The following is a 15,871-nucleotide window of genomic DNA, read 5'->3' as shown; positions in this document are numbered from 1 at the left end:
ACCCCTGACACATCTTAAGGCACACGGACTATAATATCAAGCATTAGCTTATGTCTGTAACAGGTTAGCAGTCAACTAGCCTGTGTTTCCGGTAAGTTCTCTTTCTGGACATGCCACTTCTGCTCTGCATGTCTCCTGTGTCAGACTGATGAACACAGAGCTCTCATTTCCTGTTTGGAGAAGGCTGATGTCTTACAACTGTCCTGATGTTAAAGGGGTCAAGATTCTGCCACAATAATGTAGCTGAAATCTAAATTCCAATGGTCATCATTACTACAATTACTACTCGCAAAGACTGAACCATGTAGGTATCATAATGTCCTCTGTAGAGAATGCCTTGTCTCCATAAGAGGAGTAGAAAAAAAATGCCGTGGCTTGTAAATAAGACTTCTACAAACATGTTCAGAGTTCAGTGATTCTTGATTTTGTTTAATTTTATGTAGGATTGAACGATTTGGGAAAAATATCAAATTGCAATTTTGCTGACGAACTTTGCAGATGAGGTTAGATCTGAAATTTATGTTTAAATGAAATAATTCTATTTAAGTTCACATTTTAAACACATCCAGAAGAACTGAAAAAAGGCTGAAATATGAACTGAAACTAATACAAGAATCACATTTCAGAATAAGTAAAAATCTAAACTATGTTAGCGGTTTTTAAGACAGAATAATTAGAATACTTACAAAATAGCAGATTTTACTATATTGCGTATTGTGTCTATTTAAATTGTGATTTTGATTAAATTGCGATTCACTTGATTGCAATTACCAAATCAAAATCATAATATTGATCACAATATATCTGTATAGAAACACAGATATACATTCCGCAATGGTTGAGCCCTAAACAGTACAATGTCATCTATCCTGTTAAAACAGCCAGTGTGGGTGACCCAGTGGCACACAGTGCTCCTCTGTTTAGTGCACACCAAAGGACAGTACAGGCCTATGACACCACCCCCTCGCCCTTTGTCACTGTGTGGAAACAGCCGATGCCTGCTCTGATACTGAGTCAGTGGACGACTTCAGACAAAGAATGAGCCACTTTGTGACAGTTTAGCCTCTCTGCACTAGAAGACAGGAAACTGGACAGGAAATGTGAGGGTACCAGAAACCTCTCCCACACTGGTGTAGGGATTTACTATAGCACAATATAAAATGGACTATGCCATCAAATAATTAGGTTAATCTATTTGATTTTGAATAATAACAATGTGCTGTGTCCAAGGCTCTACTGAATTTGGGTGGATGGAATGAAAATGAAGACTGAAAATAGCATTCTGCCTTTATATCGGTCATGGTTTGTAGGTTTAATTGCAGTTACTGAGATAAAAAGTGAGTTCCGATTAGGCAAGAATCAAATTTCGGGAAGATAAAATTTTGCTTTGCTAGCGCCCTTCTGTACTGCACCGTACTGTAGGCTATCATCCGAGACCACTGTTTCTCATGACTTCGAAGAACCTGGAAACTACCAATACTGCCAAATAATGTTGTCAGTTTTGGTTACAGCAAGTATTAGTACTGATGTAGTACATCAGTACAGATGATAAAATTTCATCTGGATTTAACACAAAGTAATAGACTCGATACTCAATACTGATTCCGATAACACAATGATAATTACACTCTACACTAAATCAATGTACTTTCTTTCATTTTACCATGTAGTCTTATAGCTTTGTAATCCCTCAGTCATCCATGTAGGTTACATAGTGGGTCATGGACGTATATTAGTCTATGTGGTCTTGAACTTGTTCTGATAAAACTCAAGATCATTCTTAAGTTATTCAGGAAAGGTTCTTTTCTGTCCTGTGAATGTAACTTTTTTAGTATCAATAGCTGCTGAAATTAGTATCTAGTTTTGATTAGTATCCGATTTGATACTTTTGACAACCCGAAATACATTACATTAACTCAATGTGTTTTGGTCTTTTGATTCTTAAAATATTCTTAAAAGAATTGCAAGTCTAGGTCAATTCCAAGTGTTCAACAGTGTTTCCAACATGTTAAAATGCCCCCTTTAAATTCACCTGACATCATGCCTTTGCAGAGTTTATACAAGTTTCTCTTCATCAGTAAACTGGGAATAAGCCTGTGTGTTGTATTAATTGAGTTTGTTGTTTTTAAGTCATTGCTTGCTGCTGGACTCTTCACCGCTGTAAAATAAATGTTCTTTGTTTTTGGAAAAAAAAAATTGCTTCAGAATTGAGTTTTAGAATCGAATCGGAATGTTAATAATTGCAACCAAACTGAATCACCAGGGACTTGAAGATTCACACCCCTGCTTCAGTCATAATGTGGTCATAGTTCTGCACTGTTACCAGAGAATATTTTTAGTTGCTGGTTCCTGTTGGACTTGTGTTTTTAAAAAGTGGAAGAAAAGGACACGGGAGGGTCATGTGCAGTTCAGAGGCAGCGCTGTGCCACATAATTACACTGCTTCTCCTACACTCCACTGGCAGCCTCCCTTTTATTAAGCTCTACTCTCTGGAATGTACACTACTATCCAACTTGGCTGTACCTGATGTTGACTGACTTCAAATACAACTAGTTCATTTTAAATGGTTTGCGGTGGTCCAAAGTTATTCCAGTTCTCACTTACCATATGCATTCCTAACGCTCTAATTATTCACCACAATGAGTTTATGAGCATGTTTCACAACTTTAGAGGCTCGGTAATGCTAATAAAGGCTAGCATGCCAACAGTGCACTCCCTGATTCACAGAGGATAAAACTCTTTAGAATGATTATGCACACAACATTCTCAATTATACCTTAAAGCAAACCTATTGTGCAAAATCTTTACTAGCGTTGTCCCAATACCCTTTTTTGGGATCCAATCAGATACTGATACTCACTGGCAATTAGATTACCGGTACATGTTTTTGACCAGAAAACTGCTAAGTGTATACTGCCTTCAGTGGCCTCTGTGATCAGAAACACCTGGCTGATGTCACCACGTACTTGAAAATTACAAACACCTGACTGCAGGGGTGGAGTTTAAAGTGTAGTGAAGAACAATCACACCTCCAGATGCCCACTTACTTTCTTCTTTAGTCCACAGGCACTACAGCTATATTTGAAATGTGGTTGTGGGCGGAGTTTAGGTGTTTAAGCCCACTTTAGGAGCTGCTTATACAATATATGTACGGGGGTAAAACTAATTTTGCTCAACAGACAAAATTGGGTTTGTCAACAATCTCAAGCTGCTAAACTTAAAAAAAGAAAACAATGTTACAAACCCATATTTAGTAACGATATGTCCTACTGACTCTGAAGAGTAACCTCAAGCTCCACCCAACCAGAGCCTATTCAAAGTCTATTCAAATCCTCTTCTGTCCCAACCACATGGTCCCTCAGACAAAGTAAACTGCACTGCACAGGCCTACTGCTATCAAAGGCCCCAGTCCAAATACTATAAATATCAGGCTCTCATTTGAACACAACTAAACGCTCACAGCCCAGTGCTCCTCCGAACTCTGCAATTAGTGGTCAGCTCAGAGAAGCCTGACTGGTGAGGAGGGTGGCACTTTGATATCAAAGCAACATGTGACAGCCATGCACACAAGTGGGGAAGTCGAGCGGATGGCTGATAACTGCTGGGGAAATGGTACAGTTTAATTACTCCATTATAATCATCTAAATGTAGCTTTTGAACTCTATTCATTAGGCATATTCACTGGACATGAAACAATTGTCAAGCTTGTGATTAATATAATCAAAGACTCACTACAAAAAAAATTAATGCATTATTTTTAGTCTTCATATTCTGAAACATTTGCTTCACAGCGTTGCTTATGTGTTTACAGATCAATCATTTAAATGTGCATTACGAAACATTTCTGGTGGGAGTCCTCTACCTGCTTGTCTCCATGCTCCATGCCTCCTGCTTGTTATAGCATTGACTTGAATGTGTAACATTAAACTTATATATCCATTTTGCATTCATTCATTATTTATTTATCAAGTGCTTTCTTGCCAAAACTATAATTGAAAAATAATGCATTGTTCCCATTAAACTATATTTTCTTATGAACAGAGCTCTGTCTGCGTCATACTTCAACAGTTTCGGCTGCACTCTGCTGCCTTCTTCAGAAGTGTTACATGATGTTGTAGGCCCCATCTGAATTGGTTGGATGCCCCTAGGAACTGAGCTGGACATGCGTCATAATCAGCTATGACAAGGACCATCCGAACTGATCAGTGAAGTGCAGGCTTCTGGCGCTCAGGCCTAATTATGTAAGAAGACCTAATAAATCTAATCAGACTATAATCGGACTGCATTCTTTAGCGTCCCACATCATGGCTGCATGCTCACTTTGTTTTGTTGAATTGGACATTGACATCAGAAGAATAAAGTTGTAATGACGGGATACAATGCTGGTATCGGTCATTCCTCTAGGCCTGGATCGGATTTGGTAAATAGATTGGGCAATACCAGGAATAAAGTCCTCCATCCTCAACTGCCACCGTGTGTGACTGAGTAGTCTCTAAAACTGCTAAAAAATGTATGACATTATGATTATTTGCTTTACCTCGGTCTTCACATTGTGTGAAAAAAGAGTGAAAACAAAACTTGAATTCAGCAGAGGAGCAGAGCCAAATGCAAACTTGTTTACATATGTTAAGTAGCCATGTGCTACGGGTACGCTTCTCATCTTTTCACAGGCCTCAAACATTGCCTTTAGAAACAGTGAGATAAAACATCCCCTAATGTCACTGTGTTCTGGAGCTGCTGTAGAGAAGACATTATTTTACTATATTACAATAAATAAAATCATGAAAAATGTGAAGATCTGTATTGGGATCAGATCAGTACTGGGAATAGCAAATATTTTGTTTTCAAATCGGTATTGGATCGGGAGCCAAAAAAATTGGAACGGGGCGGCCCTTGAATAAAGGCATGTATAGTGTTTCTAATAGGGTTTTGAGGAGGCCTATTCACACTAGAATTGCTCTAATTGGTCTGAATGAGAGAGGGGCCGAGGGAACACAAAAGCATGCATTCACAAACACATGACTCACAGTAGACAATCTGCAATGGAGTTTCAAACTGTGGTTCAGTGTCAGAGGTGACAGACACCAATGAAAGGAGTACAGCTGACACTGCTCCAGGTGCTGCATAATAAAGGAGATTTAAGTCAAAGGAAACCAGTGCTGGTGCTTGAAAAAGGTTCTGACAACTGAAAACAGCAAAAGCACACAAAATCACAATGCCCAAGTCCCGATAGGGAACTTTGTAGTTTAGAAAACAGTGGGAGATGCGCCAAAAGAATGATATCAGGATTTTCACAGAGCCTTGATCACACTTTTGCTTCATGCACAATTCGTTCTGTGCACAGCGGAGGTTGGCTACTTCTGGTCAGCTGTAATGTAATGTTTATAGAATATAAATATTAAAGTCATGCTAAAATCTATAAATCCTGACAGAGCAGGCAGTGAACAGGGATCTGCAAATGGTATCACTTCAAACTTTGTTGGAGGACACTTCTGCGTTTACTCCAAATTTTATTGTTATTTCTAAAGATGACCTGAATATTTGTAGGTGTAGATTAATTCAGTCAGTGGTGTTATTGAAATATTTATAAGGCTCTATATATTAGCATTAGTATTGACACAAAAAGATGTGCCTTTGTAAACACTGAAGTGTCCTCTGGTGAAGTTTTACTTGCATTTGTGTTTAACATAACAACTAGGGGTTACATTACGGTGGAAATGGTTAGGCCGGCTGTCCCTCCGATTGGAACTAGCCAGTTACCGTTGTGCACAGAGCCAATTAGTATGTATCGCCCTTATTTCACCTTATCCACTTTTGCCTCTAAAAGGCTACTAAACCCTGCTTTCGTTGAGTTGTCACATCCAATTAAGGAGGAATTACATTTCAATGGAAAGTAAAATTTTATATATATATATATATATATATATATATATACACACACACACATTAGGTTGATTTGTGTAAAATATACAATGTTCATGTGACAAACAAGTCAATGCTCAGGTTCTCTGGAAGGCTTTAACACAGCTCTGAAGTCCATACAGAACTTATTTCCTGTCCTGGCTCAGGTCACAATTAGACTTTTATTTCATCCAGTCCTGTTTTTCAGAAGAACTAATATGAAATGTCAGTGCAAAGTATAGCAGTTGTTGCAATAATTAGCTTTTTCTTCTATGTGGCAAAATTTAATGAGTGAAGACAATGGGATGAATCTCCTGTGAATCACTGGATCTGAGTTAGTGGTTGAACTTGTCGCCAATTTCAAATAGGATCTATGTAGTTTGTGGGAAATACATGGTGGTCAAAAACCGGCCTGTCTAATGTAAATTAATAGGAGGAAGGTCCAGTTCTAGGCCCCTAACATTTTTGTCCCCGCCCGTTGACTTTCCTGGTCAAAAAACACAGTCAAAGACAGCAAACTAATCAGAAAAAAATAATGAACACAAATTACTGAATCAAAAATCATTATTTGAATAGAAGCAATAAGCAAATTCCGATCAGAATTTCTTCCACAAACAGCAGTCTTTTCAGAATAAAAAATGCTACCCCTGTACGAACCAATGTGATTCTTGTATTAGTTTGTAAGTTCATATTTTAGGTATTTTTGTCATTTCTTGGATGCGTTTGAAACGTGAATTTTAAACAGAATTACATTATTAAATTTCAATTCTACTCACAATACTTTTCAGAAAGAAAATGCAATTAAATAGGGCTGAATGATTTCAGAAAAATATCTTAGTCGAGCTCAAATTGAAAGTGGCAGTTCAAGGTCTTCAGTGATATTAATCCCTACTGCTGAGACAGTTCTGAGAAAGTGGGATCCTTGTTTTTATGTTGCAGCCTAACTGTACTGTGTGATTACTGTGCCGTGCTTTTTATGCAGTGTACTCTGGTTACACTTCTGTCATCAGTACAGATGGAGGCAAAGGGGAAATGATCACATGGCCGGTGTAAGGTGACCGGCAGCCCGAGCATGGCAAATATCTATACAAGCCACAGGAATATTAGCCTCTCACAGGACGCTAATACAGAGCTCTGCTGACAGGGGACATGCTGACGGGGCAGACAGCAGCACCAGCAACAAGCCACACTGGAGGTTGTGTAAGCCTCTGCTGTGATTCAAGACACAACACTCACTTGAGGTCTTAGTGGAAGCAGTGCTAGTGCTACTCCAGATCTTGACCTAGGCTTGGTCAGGACGACCAGCCGACCTGGGGGATCGAACCCAGAACCTTCTTGCTGTGAAGGATGAGCCTCTCAGCCGCCTTATCTTTACCTTAATATTCCTCCCCGAGCTCTTCTAAAAAAAACAACAACAAAAAAACAATTTCCTAAACATAAAAGACACAGATTTGAAATAATTGCAATTTGTCATAAAAAATGTTCTGCTCCAAACCACATGCTTTTACTAACAGAAGATTGATTGTAGACCTCTCCATTAACAAGACCCAAGGTGATCACTGGCCATTAGAAATGACTGAATCTCAATCATAAAATCCAATTAATTGCATAACCCTAGATTTGTTGTGCTGTTTCAAATTCTGAATGAAAAGTTTCATGTTTAGTAAGGGGATGACGGGCTCTAATCAGTGCTTTCTTGGTAAAGCTGAGTGAGTCTTAATGAAGACAGCAGTGGTGTCTGATAGCTGCCATGTGTTGGAGAGTGGTGGAAACTCTAGCCCCCTGCAGCAGGGCCCGGGCAAACTGCACTGCACCAGGGTATGATGCCCCTCTGCCACTTTATACCTGTGTGGGGTGGGTACTATGCTCGACTCCACTGCACTAAGATTAGAGAGCATTTAGCAAGATGGTATTCAAGTACACAAATTAAGAATTATTTGGTTGAATAGGGGAATATGGTTAGGTATGACAAATGTTTCATAGTGTGGTTTTTGAACATCTTGTGGTAGTGTAGTGGTTTCATAACTTTGAATCTGTCATTTGTCTATGAGTGTTATGAGACATGAATTACAGATAGCAGGGATACAAGTTTAAATTGCAGATTTAGATACTATAGCTTTAAGTATCTGCCAATACCCGATATCAACCGATACCATTGCTGAGACTGAAAACAGCATTTATTTCCTTCTAAAAAACAAAAAGACAAAATTGATCTAAATTGGTCATGTAGCTGAACAACTTTGTATTTATACAAATTATATAAAAAAGTTCAAAGATCGATACTTTCTGAGCCAACTATGAGTAATGAATAGTTGAACCGATATTTGAAAGATGATATCTGATCTAGTGAATTTGTCAAAACAAGACATAGTCTACTTTTCTCCGTGAGTTTGAGATGACACCAGCCCTGCTCCAACATTACACTTATTAGTCAGAGCGACAAGTCTCTAGAAAAGAAATGTGTAAATCATAGAATACATATAAATGCACACAGCTAACCAGCTAGCCTCCACATTCCGAATGAGAAGTGAGCATGGGCGTGAAGTGGTTTCCGCAAGCTGTGCTTCCAGTCGACTTGAAAAATGGTTGCCCCTTTCTTTGCTGCTGTCAGGCTTTTGATTCTGGCCTTAAAATGTTTGTATCAATCCGCTGTACAGGATCCTGTGGCTTTTACTTCACCATTTTGTCACTCAGACCAATGAGGCCTTCTTTCCCTAAGGTAGATCCCACTAGCATTAGCAACAGGTTTGATTAGGACAGGCAAGAAGAGGCAAGTATCTTCACCATTGATTGGCTCTTTGGTTTCACGTTCAGCTTTCCAAACATCATCCCCAATTTCAGATTAGCTGCTGTAACTGCTAGCCTCGATTGTTTTTGCCAACTAACATCATGCAGGACAGTCAGTGCAGATTACACATGGATATCAGGGTAGTCGGCGCCATTTTTGTTCTATCAAACTGTTTTTATATGGCTTTTCACCGACTTTAATGGGAAGAGGGGGTCATTAATCTAACACCGGGAAAGATTACATTTTCCTAAAAACTGGTTCAAAACTGATATTTGGGCAGTTAATGCATGTTTCCTTTGGAGTTTACATTTGTTTGCATTACCAAATAGAACCAATATCACAGCAGGTGGCAAAAACTGATTGGCTTCATTTGGTTGCAACCGAACGCTATGGATGACGTTGCATTCCTTTGCTTCACTTCTATTATACAGTCCATGGCAGGGGTCACCAGCCTTTTTAAAACTGAGAGCTACTTCATGGGCTACTTCATGAGTCATACGAAGGGCTACCAGTTTGATACACTCTTTAATAACAAATTTGCTCAGTTTGCCTTTAGTTATACATTATTAATAATGATAAATGATAATCATCTATGTGAAGACATTGATCACAATTATCAATAATGAGCAAGGTGGGAAACATATCAATATTCAATTAAAGTCAACTTACATATTTTTAAATAAATCTCAGTTTCTTTTTGTAACTTTTTCCACCGGTCTTATAAAAAAAAAGCCTGTTGCTTACCCAAAACTGCCTTTAGCTCACGGCTTTTTCTGCCCGGAGTGCGCGTCCCCGTGAGTAGTTAGCATGGACCTTTTGTGACATGTAGTCAAGTGCCTCTCACTGTGCCGCTTGCAGTCGTCACAGTCGCCCTGCAGATGAGACACACGCAGGTTTCTTTTACAGTTGTAAAATTCGTTGTGAAAGTGATCATTTCTACCATGTTTTTTGCTGTAAGAAACTGCATTCAGCGTGCATCTTCACAGCGCTCATGAACTGAGCTCTCATTTTGTCAAGCACACAGTACTAATCTTTGAACCGAGTAGGTCAGAGTTCACCTTAACTTACCTAAACTTCATGTATAATGAATATCTTTTTAAGATATTGCCATTTTTAAATCTATATAAATGCAACTGTGATAAAAAATAAATAAATAAAAAATAAAAACAGAATAAAATTCAATTTTAGATTCAGCTCATTAGTGAGTTGTGCTATTTTTAGAACCGGCCTGCGGGTGACTCTTGTAGGCCCTGCGGGCGACCTGGTGCCCGCAGGCACCATGTTGGTGACCCCTGGTCTATGGTGTAAAAGCAACACACTCTCAGCTTGAATGAAGTTACACAACTGGTTTCGGTTGCCAAAATCAAAGTTGCATTCAGATTTCAATAGCAGCCAAGTTTAGCTATTGGTAGTAAAGTAACTTCATTGCAATATGACAAGGCAGCGGCCTCCCGTCATTTATGATGGAGGAGCAAAACATGGTAAAAACATTGAAGAACACAAGGACCAGACTGCAAGAGCCTAAAAATCAAGAAGGATAATTGGTTTGAGATATTAGTACCAGAATCATGGTTTATAGAACTTAGAACTAATAAGTGTCGGCAACTTCTTGCGGTGGCACTTTCCCATGAGTCTATGAGAGCTGATAGTGATCCACTGTAAAGCCTGGATTATGGTTTCTAAGCCACTGTATTCTAGCCTGCCTTAAGCCTCAAGAAAATAGCCTCTGTGCTGACACGCTGTAATGCTAGTCCACTCTCAGCATTGTCCCCTGGCCTGGAAACACAAGGCCGGCCAGACGAGGCTACAAGAAGAGCCCATCTCCATCAGCAGTCTGACGGAGGAGGATTCTCAAACATGTCTGTGACCCTGGAGGAAGCAGGAGCTGGGAATGTGAGCAATGCAGCAACGGCGCGACGAGCAGACACCTGTTGAGACGGTCAGCACAGGGCGAGACTCTGTGTGTCTGGGCTCACACCACACTGACCTTCATGGCTGCTTCTGCACTGAGAAACAATATAACCTGGGATGATAGAGCAAAAATATCATCAAGGACTATATTGAGTGGCTATTGCTTGTGCTCACATGATATCACAACATTGTAGAATTCTTATAGAGGGAGTATTATGCAAAATAGATTTTTTTTAGCTTTCAAAAACAAGTCTGAAAAGGTTTTAGACGTCATCCATGCATGTTTGAGTATTTTAGCGATCTCTCACAGGCTCACATAGTTAGATGTAAGATTCTGTGCAATGCTCAACCCACAAGCCTACATCATCCATGCTCCCACATGACAACATGATACAAAACTGTACATTAAAACTTGACAAACCTGATGTATTGTGCAATACTTTCATTAGCGGGATGAACTCTGTGAGGCAATAGTGCTCTGAATGGGAAATGCACAAGGAGCAAAAGTAGGGGAGACTCAGAGAATCAAAAATAAAAGTGAAACTTATAAAACATGCCAATATGTTGATATGTGAATACAGCATTTTCAAAACAATAACTGCCATCATATAACATATTTAGATCACCATGTAACATTTTAATACCTCACAGAAGTAAAATACCCTATCTTTAACTGTCAGTAATCATAAACTAGACTAACAAATCTGCAATCTATATCTAATTACTGGGCCTATATACATGAAACAAAAACTGTCAAAGTTCAACGCCCTCTCTGTTAGCATAAATTAGCAAAGAGGAAATAGTTTCTGAAAGTGGTTCCATATTTAAAAGGGATGATTGTTGTCAGTTTACAGGACTTTAAACAATTAGATTAATATCACAGGTTTATAGAGCCAATCCCTAACAAATAATGAGAAGTTTCAACATTTGTGGATTCTAAGTTTGGATAGGTCTTGCAAAAACTGAACCTTCCATACAGTTAAGCCCCTGACCTCATGAAATTTTAACGACCACGCAACCTATTGGATTTCTGTTGTAGAATGGAAGTATTTTAAAACTTATTAAATGGGAGAGGCATTTTTTAGCAGGAAATCTTCACACAGATGCAGTCAAGCTAATTCACAACTGCAGTGCTGTGGATAGTTACAGAAGTAATTACATTGTAGTTGACTTATGATTTTGGACAATAGACCTCTGTAGCCCTGACATTTAAATAGTACCAAACAGTCACATTAAATACATTGTCTCAGATCTTTGACTTGTGACGCAGTAACGGAATAAAAATGTCTGAGGTTTATAGTGCGCGATATACTGCCACTGCAAGATAGTATTAACTGGTCCAAAGATTTTATCATCATCATCATAATAGAAAATAGCCAAAACAAACAAAGTTAATTTAAATAAAATAATAATACTGCACTGGATTTATTTGGATTAGTGCCTTTGAAGACACCCAAAGCTTTGTATTGCATTATTCATTAACTGTTATTCGGTAAGCTGCCCTGGGCCAGACTGACGGAAGTGAGGCTGCCACACTGCACCATCTGCCCAAACCAACTCTGACCACGAGCACTCATATGAGGCAAGTGGTCTTGCCCAAGGACACAACAGTCTCAAAACAACACAAACTATATTACAAATACTTGTTGTTCTAATAATTAAATAATCTTCAATCTTTATCTAAAAAGATTGATTTACCATAACTGTAACATTAAGCCAATGTCAGAGTGGCAAACAATGACATAAAACATTAAAACAGTACAGTAGTGTGTTTAATTTAAAAACATTTATTACAACACACATTCTTATTCCCAGTTTACCGATGAAGTGAAACATGTGTAAACTGCAGAGGTCATGTCTGGTGGGCATTTTACTGTGGCAGAAACAATATTAACAATTAAATTTAAAATCCATTTTTGAACATTTGGAATCAATCCAGAATTGTTAAGACATAGAATCATTTAAAAATCAATTTTGTTCAACACACCTAGAGTAAAGTCCTGTAAAGGGGCCCATAATATGCCATTTTCTGATCTATGTTATGATGCTGTTTTTGATGAGGAAACAGCATCATAACATGATGATATGATGCTGAGGTTGTGTTTTGGTTCATTCACTCTGCATATTTAGGCCGAGTTCTTCTTTCAGCCAAAATATGGAGGTGTGCCATGTGGTAATGCAGGAAGTGCTCCATTGTGTTTTTAAACTCCATTCACCTTCACTAGAATCATTTGGATAATTTCAGCCCTGAAATTTCCCATCTCCACTAAACAAAAAGGTAAAAGGTAGCTGTTAAAGTGAAAACTACCACTTCATGACATCACATGGTGGAACAGGGCATTTTAAGCTTTGGAGACATACACTGAGTAATAAGAAAGGGTTAGTCAAACATGCCTGAATGAAATAAAAACACAACCCCAGGTATGTTTTTGATGAGGTAACATTCTAACATGGCTACAAGCTCACAAGAGTCAATTTTGCATAATACAGGGCCTTTAATGTGCTAGTCTAGATCTCTTTGTAACTGGTCAGTATTCAAAGAAAAAAAATCTTGAATCATACAAAAATGTCTGACTTTCACAGCCGAGGGGAAACATGTAAACAACATTTGGCACTGGAGGCACTGGAAGCACCCGTGGGTCCTGCCTCATCATGGTCTCCTGTGGGTGGACAAATGGCTGAGCGAGGACAGCATGGACCTGGGCCAAGTGCTGACTGTCCCACAGACAGGGCTGCAGCTCAGAGGGGCGTACAGTACAGGCCGGTGACAAGCTCCGACTTACACACCACACAGCTGAGTGTACCCTACTGCACTTCCCTAACATCACCATATTTCCTCATAACAACAACAACTTCCTGTGATAATGTAATGGTGTAGGTACTATTATTACAAAAAGTTGTCTGTGAGGTTTGGGTTCATATGTTCATATTCAAGCTACTTTATGCCACTGACACAGGAACACAAGATAATCCCAGTAAACCATTTTTAAAATAAACAGTATCATTCAAAAGGCCTGAGCTGCAATAAATAAACAGCAGAATGAACTAATAATTAGCCATAGAAGTTAGTTATTCAACCCTCTTCAGCTCAAATCTTACTGTATTATACCTAAAATCTCCCAAATCTCCACACTTTTACAAAGAAAATGTATACAATAAATACTGATCCCCAACATACATTGTTCTAGCTTTCAAATATTGAACGGTAAGTCGATATTGTAATTATTGTGAAAGGCCTAGGGACAAGATCTTGCCACAATATTTTGCAAGACAAAATTGCACACATGAGAAGAATGATCAAGAGATTTTTTTATATGTGTTTATATTTGGATTGGACAAAGTTAGGATTCTTGAGAAGTGGTAGTCCCAAAAAGCAGTGCTACAATGACAGCAAAAATATTTAATCAAGTAAATGATGTGGTTCAGTTAGTAATTTTGGGTCACCATTTTTGATTTAATAATTCAATAATGTCAAAGTATCATCTTGTCTCGTGAATCCAGTCTCAAATCTCGTATCGTCTTGTCAACATCAGGTCTACTCCCGGCTCTAATTATAAGCCTAGTAATAGCAAGCATTATAGACTATTGTTGAAAATGTCGTTTTGCTATATTAGCCTTGAAAAGGCTAGGTTACTTGTAAACATAATTCAAAACATGTTCATGTATTAAAGGGCAACTAGTCTGACAATCTTATAGGGGTTTTTGTTGTTGTTGTTTGTAGGCTACTCTAATATCAAATCAGGCAGGGCGTCTGACTTTAATTAGATTTGGGTCCTCATAGTGAAGGATGAAGGCCTGCTTGAGTGACATTTGTTAGGACTATAGTTTGCCAAGAACCATTACCATTTTTTTTAGATTCTATTCAATTAGTCATTTTCTGTATACGCCTACACTTGCCCATTTTTGTGGCACTACTTTAACCACCCTATATAAATCCCCAAATTTGTGCCCTATTATCCCATGCCCAATGTGCACTTGTTGTAAACATTTTATGAACCTTCATCGGCCTTCCTGTTGGCTAAATACTAGGAAAGTTATTTTTACGGGGTGCATTAGTGGTAATCTTTCTGGTACTTAGCTCAGATTAAAGACAAAAATATATACATTAAATAATAGCATATCTATTGACTAGCCGTTTCCATAGCAACCTGAAGGCACCACCAGGTGTTTTCCCGCGGGTGATTAGAGCGCGTGCCAGTCAGTTTCCCCAATTACAACTGGATAAACTTCACTTAAAACAACGTTGAAATGCATGTTCTATCTTAAAGCCACTTACCTGTGCTTCAATTATGACATGCCACCAAACTATTGAACAGACTTACCTTTACCGTAAACTTTTAACAGCACAGAGTTTGCGTGACGTTCGACCGCTGTCACGCCACCATTTTTAAGTATTTATCGGATTCCCATTGACACGCAGCTTTGTTTCCTTTCGCTTTACAACTTCCAAGTCAAACAAAACGTGCTCGTACTCACTTTGCACAGGAGGTCCGAGTTTATCCGTCTTCTGCGGTCAGCGAAAACTCCAAAGGTTCTGTGCACGAATTGTCAACTTCCCTCCACATTCACGTCCGTAAACCCGCCTCCGGTCATACCCACTCGCTGCGTCTGTGAAACGAATACAACTAGCTTTGAAAACCTCGGCAGTGCCACTCTCTCCAGGATCGATAAAGGCGCTGACACGGAGCTGACCCGGGAACAGTGTGTTTACATTGCAGACCTGCGGTTAAGCGGGTTAAAAGGAAGCAAAACTGGTCTGAGATCTGTACCGGGCACGAGCACCTTTAAGCCCCGCCCATCCCGCTCGCTGATTGGTTAACTGTCATGCAGGCGCGCCCAAGCTTGTGTGTAATTGGTTTAGAGAGATGTCAATCACATATATTCTGAGACTATAATAAATCGAGACATAAAAAATTTTGAAAAATAAAAAACTACCACAATTATAGAATATTTTAATCAATAGGCCTGTTTCCTTTAGTTAAATTGTAGATCCTTTTTGACGTTCACTTTTTGCAGTATTTGTTTAAATCGGCTACTGGTTGACAAAATGTTGAAAAAAACAAGCCTTTATGTTTTCAAAGCTACTAGCCTAAATTGCACAAAAATATCAAACTTTTTTGACCAATATGCCTCCTGTCTTTAGCCTACAGACACGCGTGCCTACTTATCTAGAATAAAAATTGGCACGTTCATTCCTTTAAAAAAAAAAAAAAAAAAAAGATTCAAATGTTTTAGGAACCCTTAAACATAACCATAAGCCATAAACATTTA

The 15,871-nt window shown here is 38.7% G+C and overlaps 1 protein-coding gene across 2 annotated transcripts in view; it reads right to left on the bottom strand.

Moving 5' to 3' along the window:
* mpp7a (MAGUK p55 scaffold protein 7a) overlaps positions 1-15,310 on the bottom strand; it is a 204,873-nt gene extending 189,563 nt beyond the window's left edge. Inside the window, exons 1-2 of one of the 2 annotated variants that reach the window (XM_055230120.1) lie at positions 15,077-15,310; positions 9,434-9,561 (exon numbers count right to left, since the gene is read on the bottom strand). The gene's annotated coding sequence lies outside the window, so the exon portion shown is untranslated. The remainder of the gene's footprint in view (positions 1-9,433; positions 9,562-15,076) is intronic. The other variant, XM_033985906.2, reaches the window with a different exon arrangement.
* Positions 15,311-15,871: the final 561 nt, after the last annotated feature.

The sequence above is a fragment of the Periophthalmus magnuspinnatus genome, chromosome 20, assembly GCF_009829125.3.
Source record: "Periophthalmus magnuspinnatus isolate fPerMag1 chromosome 20, fPerMag1.2.pri, whole genome shotgun sequence".
NCBI classification, from domain to species: domain Eukaryota; kingdom Metazoa; phylum Chordata; class Actinopteri; order Gobiiformes; family Gobiidae; genus Periophthalmus; species Periophthalmus magnuspinnatus.
Note: the sequence above shows the minus strand (reverse complement) of the source record. Positions and strands in the feature narration are given on the sequence as shown.